The sequence below is a fragment of the Triticum urartu genome, chromosome 2 (assembly GCF_003073215.2).
Source record: "Triticum urartu cultivar G1812 chromosome 2, Tu2.1, whole genome shotgun sequence".
NCBI classification, from domain to species: domain Eukaryota; kingdom Viridiplantae; phylum Streptophyta; class Magnoliopsida; order Poales; family Poaceae; genus Triticum; species Triticum urartu.
In genome coordinates, this window is record NC_053023.1 from 731061057 (window position 1) to 731068057 (window position 7001).

The following is a 7001-nucleotide window of genomic DNA, read 5'->3' on the forward strand; positions in this document are numbered from 1 at the left end:
GTCTAGTTACGCATGTGTAATCAGGCCCTATCTATGAATGAAATGATACGGAATTGCGTATTCGTGGAAAAATATGTCGGAGATGCTTAGGCATTGGGCGTCCAATGAGGCACTAAGGCAGTAGTTTCGCAAGCAAAGCAAATGGAACCTTGGGAGGTTTCGATCCATTGGTTGGATTGAGTTTTCCATCAAAGGTAAAAAAATATATAAAGATGATAACAAACACAGCTTGCGGCAACCACTTGAGAAACAAGAATGCAACACCGAGACACGAAATTCACCAAATAATGTTATTGCATCGTTACATCAAAAATATTAGTACAAAAAAAATTACGCCTTGCCCATCGACATGTCCTACTAATATATTCACACGTTTCGTGATGGAGACACCATCACCCAAATCACCACTTTGTGCAATTTCGTGCATTTTCTCAAGTTGAAGATATTGTCCTAGCGAGCATTATAACTACATAATATGATAAGATAGATACCCTGTAAACTAGTCCTTTTCCTCGCTAGAAAACGTCAATAAACCATGACACATATTAGGATTGGTAAACCCATTTTAGTTTACTACCTCACATATTAACCTGAGTTGGTGTCTAAATGCTAATTCTCAAAGCTCACAAGACTAGTTTCCCCAAAATTAAGGGCGAGATGATGGATCCTCACACTTTGAGTTATGGGTAGGTTGCACCTGAAGCTTTTCATTGCTTGAACCTGATGTCATCGTCACGCGTAGTTCTTTGGCCTTTCCATAGAGATACATATACAGACCACTGAAAACCACTGCACTACCCAGCAAGCTGCCATATAGCAGTAAAATGTATCAGTTGTGGAATATAAGTGTTTGTAAGTGTAAATACTAAAAGAACCAACAGTCAAACTATAATATTTGATGTACTTCTAGTGCAAAATTGTACACCCAAGTCACAACACATTTGCTAAGGTACATTGCCCGGTATTTCTTTTTCGCAATACATTAAGCAACATTTCTTTTTCAATATATACATTCAAAACCACTAGATGGCCACAGGGGCCACATCAGGAACAGAACACATCAATTACACTGGCTATATCACTCATAAGACTCGCTTCACACGTAGGACATACATCATGATAAACACAAAATATTTAAGCATCATTTTCTTAAAATTAAATAAAGGCACTTTTATATAGGTCACAAGAATGATTTCTCCCTAGGCTATTTTGCCTTCAATCATGCTTTATTATATAATGGTAACTACGTGAGAATACCCACCCTATAGTCACAAAAATTGTACAACTATAATACACACATATGTGTAAGAAAAACTAAAATATTTGAATATAAGTGCAAATATGAGACAAGGTACACGTACCTCCCAACCGTGAGGCTTTCTCCTAGTAATAATGCTCCAAGAACCATGGTGAAGACAACCGATAAGGTGTTGAACATTGGTGGGAAAACGGGGCCTCGCTTTTCCACGGCATAGAGGTTTAACCAATACTTGGCTGATGTGCCAAGTGCAGCCTACATTCCAAATCAAGTATGTGCCACATTACTGCCTATTTTTTTCAACTATCATGTGACGAAAAAAACTCAAAACACATGTTTTTAATATTCAACGTCATGAAGCAATTAGATCTCGAACAATATAGGAATTCCTCATAAGAAGGTTTTGCCAATTTTGAACTAAGCTAAAATTTAACTTTCAACAATGATATGCCCATTGATTTTGATAGCTAGAATAAAGGTTGAATACACTGCAAAATAATATCTAACAAATACTTTCCTCATAAATTCTTCTATATCTACAAATGAAAACCTATCTTGCTCGGCTTGCTTGCTTTTTGCTTGATAAACTAAGATTAGTTTATAGATATAGTGGAATATCAATTAGATCTGACAATGTGGAAAGTAATGAAAATTCATTCAATAATAAGGGATTTTGAAATTTGAGTCATTCTGGAAAAGACTTACCGAGTAGACAATTGTTAATAGTTGAATGTTCCATCCCACTTGCCAAGCCAGTTTGTCCCTTCTCAAAATTATTCCTATGGCACATGTTTGGAAACCACCTAGAACACATGTCAACACTGATGACCAATGTTTCCATGGGTAAACCTTTAAAACTTTTACCTTCATTATTAGAAACCCTTAGTTTTTAGCGGTCAAAAACGAGAAAAAATTGAAATCATGTTATGCCACTTAGGGTAATATAGATCCAAGCGTTAGTTAAAAATACCATATCAAAACTGGACATACCAGTACAGGGTATGAAAATGCATAACATATGCATTCACCCAACAAAAGCAAGGTACCCCTCAAATGGTGGTGTCCTCCGACAACTGCATTGGAACTCTTAGTGATACCTTGCATAACCGGGGACCAGAGATGCAGTTCCTTTCCATTGTACAAGCTAATCAACAAAGCCCCACCAAAGCATACCAATGCACCAACCACTTCGCACTGCCCTCCTTGGATTTGAGGTGCAAGTTCTCCATGCTGCAAAATATATATTGAGATTTCTATTTTTTTTCTAAACCTCTATTGATTAAGAAGTTGTTTATTTGTAGGGACGAAGTTGCTAGTATCGTGTGGTAGCACCCCCTAGTTGTTGTATTCTACATTGGAAGAAAGGAGTTATGGTGTTCTCAGTTGGAGGAACGGATTGTTTACCCAAGCAATATTGACAGGACAAAAGTGAAGAGCGGAGTCAAACTTGAGGAGATCACGCCATAGGAGGCGGTTGTGTCATGTAGCCCATTGTAGTACAAGGCCATAGGCAATGAGTATCTATACGAAGTAAAGATATATCATTGTCAGTATCAATATACATGATTCCTTAATCATATACTCAAATAAAAAGTAACTATATCACACTGAACATTTGATCAATATAATGCGCTATGAAATTAATTAAACTGTAGTTGTGCAACTTAACCTCTTAATTCCTTTTGTGGTTATGAAGAAACAAAAGGAATAAGATATTTGAAGAATCTGGCAGAAAAGTTTTCCATTTATTTTGAGGATTTGAAAAAAATGTTAGCATATGGGGGTTGGAGAATCAGTCGGGTTCAGTTTAAGTTTTGACATGGAGCCAATGTGTTGATTGAATTAGTTGGCTAATGCATGCTTTGTCATCATCAGACCAACATATAACCACATCTCCAAATTGGCTGATTGATTTTGACGGGAACATAGGACAAAATGCACATATATAAGCATTGGAAAAAACATAGAGTTTAGAGGAGCAAAACTACAAAACTAATTATTTTATGTTAGTAAAAAGTATATAAGGTTGTTCGACGGTGTATATACCCGACAAAAGCATTGATGAAGAGCCAGCCAAGAGCATGCTTATCCAATTCTTTCCACTTCCCACTGCATATATTTGTCATGCATATTCTTGAGTCAATGGTTAAAACTTACAATATTACTTTCCATGAAAATAATAGATTGTTTCAAAATAATCTCACCTTTCGAGGAGTAGGGAAAATGGCAACATGAAAACGGCACCTAGAATGCTTCTATAGCACAATAATGAGAACACAAACATGCCACCATCAACTACTACCTTGCCTAGCAGTATATTTCCTGTTTTAAAGAGCTCCACAAGGACAACACACACAATGGGTTTTCACCTGCTTCCTGCGCGGCAATTTCAATCACAATATTAGAATAGAATTCCTATTCCCACGCAAGAGTTTTACTTAAATCTTATATACTGTGAGAGAATGAATAACTACGTTGAGCAAAACGTGCTAATACCGTCGCCCAAGTGAACTATGTAGTAGGATTTAAGTAAACATATTACATAACAATACCATTACTCATGTTAGAAGTAACACACATCACCCCTCCCCCAAAGTATTACCTCGTCAATCTCTAAATTCATACCAAAACCTCATGTGAGGCCCATATACTTGCACCTACCAGATAAATAATTCGCTCTGAAGCATGAACATAGATAAGATTGTGTTGTATCCCATGAAGAACACGTCTAGTGCATGCATGCATGGAGTATACGTGCAACAAAGGTATCAATTTTTCATTGGCATAAACTTCAAAGTAATTGTTTTCATAAATATGAGCACAAAAAAGAATGAACTTTCCGTTGTATATTTAGCTTGCAGATGTGGCAACGAACTTTCCCACTTTATTTAGGTGATCGAGATGAGCTTCTAAGAATGGCTGAGATTTTGAAATGTGAGGATTAACTTCTCAAGAGCTGAAATCCACCGTCTTTCAAGCAAGAAAACACAAAATTTGTGACAAGCAAAGTATGTATGGTACTTTCAACAATTTACACATCCAAAAGGATTGGGTGCACACATATGTAATACTCCCTCTGTACCGAACTAATTGAAATTCCAGATTTGTCCTATGTCAAACTTAAATAAGTTTACCAAGTGTATATAAAAACATATCAACATCTCCAAAACCAAATTGATATTATAAATCTTAGTAGATTGTTCTATCGATTTGTTGATTTAGGACAATCCTAAAACTTATATTATTTTGGAAGGAAGGGAGCACCTGCTTGGACATGCTGGTGTCCTGCTCATGGACAGAAGCAGTGCACACCATGGCCGTCCCATGACAACGCCCTACGAAGTCTAGCTCAAGCCCATGTCAGTTCTAGTCAATGATGTCGGGCAAACGGCTGGGGCGGACAACTGGCTGAGCGAGCGGCAGGTAGCGAGGGCGAGGAAAGTGTAAAAGGATTAGAAATGAGAGGATTGGCGCAATGTGTTGTGTGTTGTATTAAGCCTTGAAAGAACAAGACTTGGATGGCAAGAAGCCTCGTAGCCATAGCATTGCAAACTACAGTGTTGTGGATGGTCAGACTGGAGAGAAATCAAAGGTAGAAGCCGATAGGCTGACATCCGCCCATAGTCGTAGCGGGAGTATTATGGACAGTGTCGCGTTACGGCTCATTGACTAGAGAGGAGGCCGAGGAGTTGTTCAAGCAAGGTCATAACCATTTGTTCCGATGTCAAGGTAGTTGAGAGCTTAGGATAGTGTAGCCATGGTAGATGTAGACGTGTGAGAGATGTTGTGGTCGATCTCGAGTCGGGGTTGCCGATGCTTGGGTAGTCGCGGGCGCAAGGAAGCGCCATTTAATCAGAGACGCGGTAGTGCCCCAGGAAGAAAACGATGATACGATCAATGCAGTCGTCAAGGAGGGTGTTGATGTTGAAGATGATTGTTTGAGCCATTGTAGACGACGCACCACGCAGGGTTTTTTCAAGCCCGAGGACGAAGGCATGCGTTGGTGTTGCCAACCCCAGGCATGCGTAGACAAGGACCAGCAAGAATTGTATGCCATGTCGGGGGGAGCAGCAGAGATCCTCCAGGACGGTTGCAAGTTGCGGGGCAAAACGGTATAGTGTCGAATGTTGCCCGCGGTTGCCGAAGTAGACGAAGTGGTCGAGAAGATGATGACGACGTTTGTGATGAGCAAGTGCCAGACAAAGACGAAGAATTGGTCAGTGGAACCAAAGATTGCTTGCACCATGGTAGATGTGATGCAACGGTGAGGAGGACTTCGTGGCAATGATGGTACGGCCCAAAGGACAATGTAACGGCGGCCCATTGCTGGATTGATGAAGATGCAGACATGCTCGATGATGATCTTCATGTGATCCAAGGAGATGCGCACGCCCTGTTGATCAGATCGGACATGCGACAGACGACCGGCCGTGACAGGACCATGCATTCGGCCCAGAAAGAACACGCATCAGGTGCGAAGGCCGATCCAATCACGTACAACTGTGCAAACAGCGAATCGCGCGTGCTCGTAGCCAACACCTACGGGGAACGCGAGAGTAACCTGGGCCACGCAGCGTGGATTGACTGACCGGCACAAGCGGCTGACGCAGCACTGGCACCCAGGATGCTGTGTCCTGTAAGGAGCGGCGTCCTGCAGATCGGGTCCAGCTCCAGACGTCCAGAACGTCCCGTCCAGCAGTTGCATCGGCGCATGCAAGATGCACAAGACATGTGCATGTATGTGAGGTCATTAGAGCATCTCCAGCAGGCGCCGGTCGCGCCGCGCGCAAAAAACACGTATGCCGCGCGCGCATTGCCTGGTTTGGCGCGGCGCGCAGCGCTGGCTCCAGCAGCCGCGCTAAAATGCAGCGCGCGCGCCGTTCTAACAGCGCGCAAAAATGCAGCGCGCGCGACTCGCACAAACAACATATGCATTTAAAAACAAAAACAAAAAAAATCAAAAACAAACAAAAATAAATAATTCAATTTCGTTTATTACAACTCAAACAAACAGTTTATCATTCAATACAACAAATAGTGCAATTAAACACAACAAATAGTTCAACAATACAATAACGAACGCACAAATCATGATGCTCTTTGTCGTTCATTTCATGCCCACCACTCCTCAATGAGATCCTTCTGAAGATCATTATGCGCTGCAGGACGTCGACTGGCATGATAGGAGGCAACAAAACGGGCCACCCTTTCAGCCCTCCGTCGCACTCGCACGGGATATCCCAAGAGCTCATACTGAGAGTAGTCTACATCTTGGCCACGCTCATTCTCGATGATCATGTTGTGCATGATCACACAAGCGTGCATTATGTACCAAAGCATCTTTTGATCCCAAAATCTAGCTGGTCCTCTCACAATAGCAAATTGGGCTTGCAAAATTCCAAAAGCTCTTTCCACATCTTTTCTAGCCGCCGCCTGAGCATTGTGGAAATCAAGATTTTTCTTACCTTCTGGCTTTTTCTTTTTTTATCTGGAACACCTCGCATTCCAATTACTCAGGACCAACCAAATCGGCGGTCACAGAATGACGAACATCGTCAGGGATGTCCGAGTACCAAATATGTTGGCCATCGGTAGAACCCCTTGAATCAAGAGAGGCCAGCACATGCGCTGGGAAATTACAGGTCCTAGGAGAGAAAACAACATGATGGTCTATGAAGCCAGTGTTAAGCTGGAACTTTGCTTCCCGAAACAAAACACCGAGAGGTCCACGATCGGCAGCTTC

The 7001-nt window shown here is 41.5% G+C and overlaps 1 pseudogene; it reads right to left on the bottom strand.

Moving 5' to 3' along the window:
- Positions 1-271: 271 nt before the first annotated feature.
- LOC125538319 lies at positions 272-5963 on the bottom strand (annotated as a pseudogene).
- Between the last annotated feature and the right edge of the window lie 1038 nt (positions 5964-7001).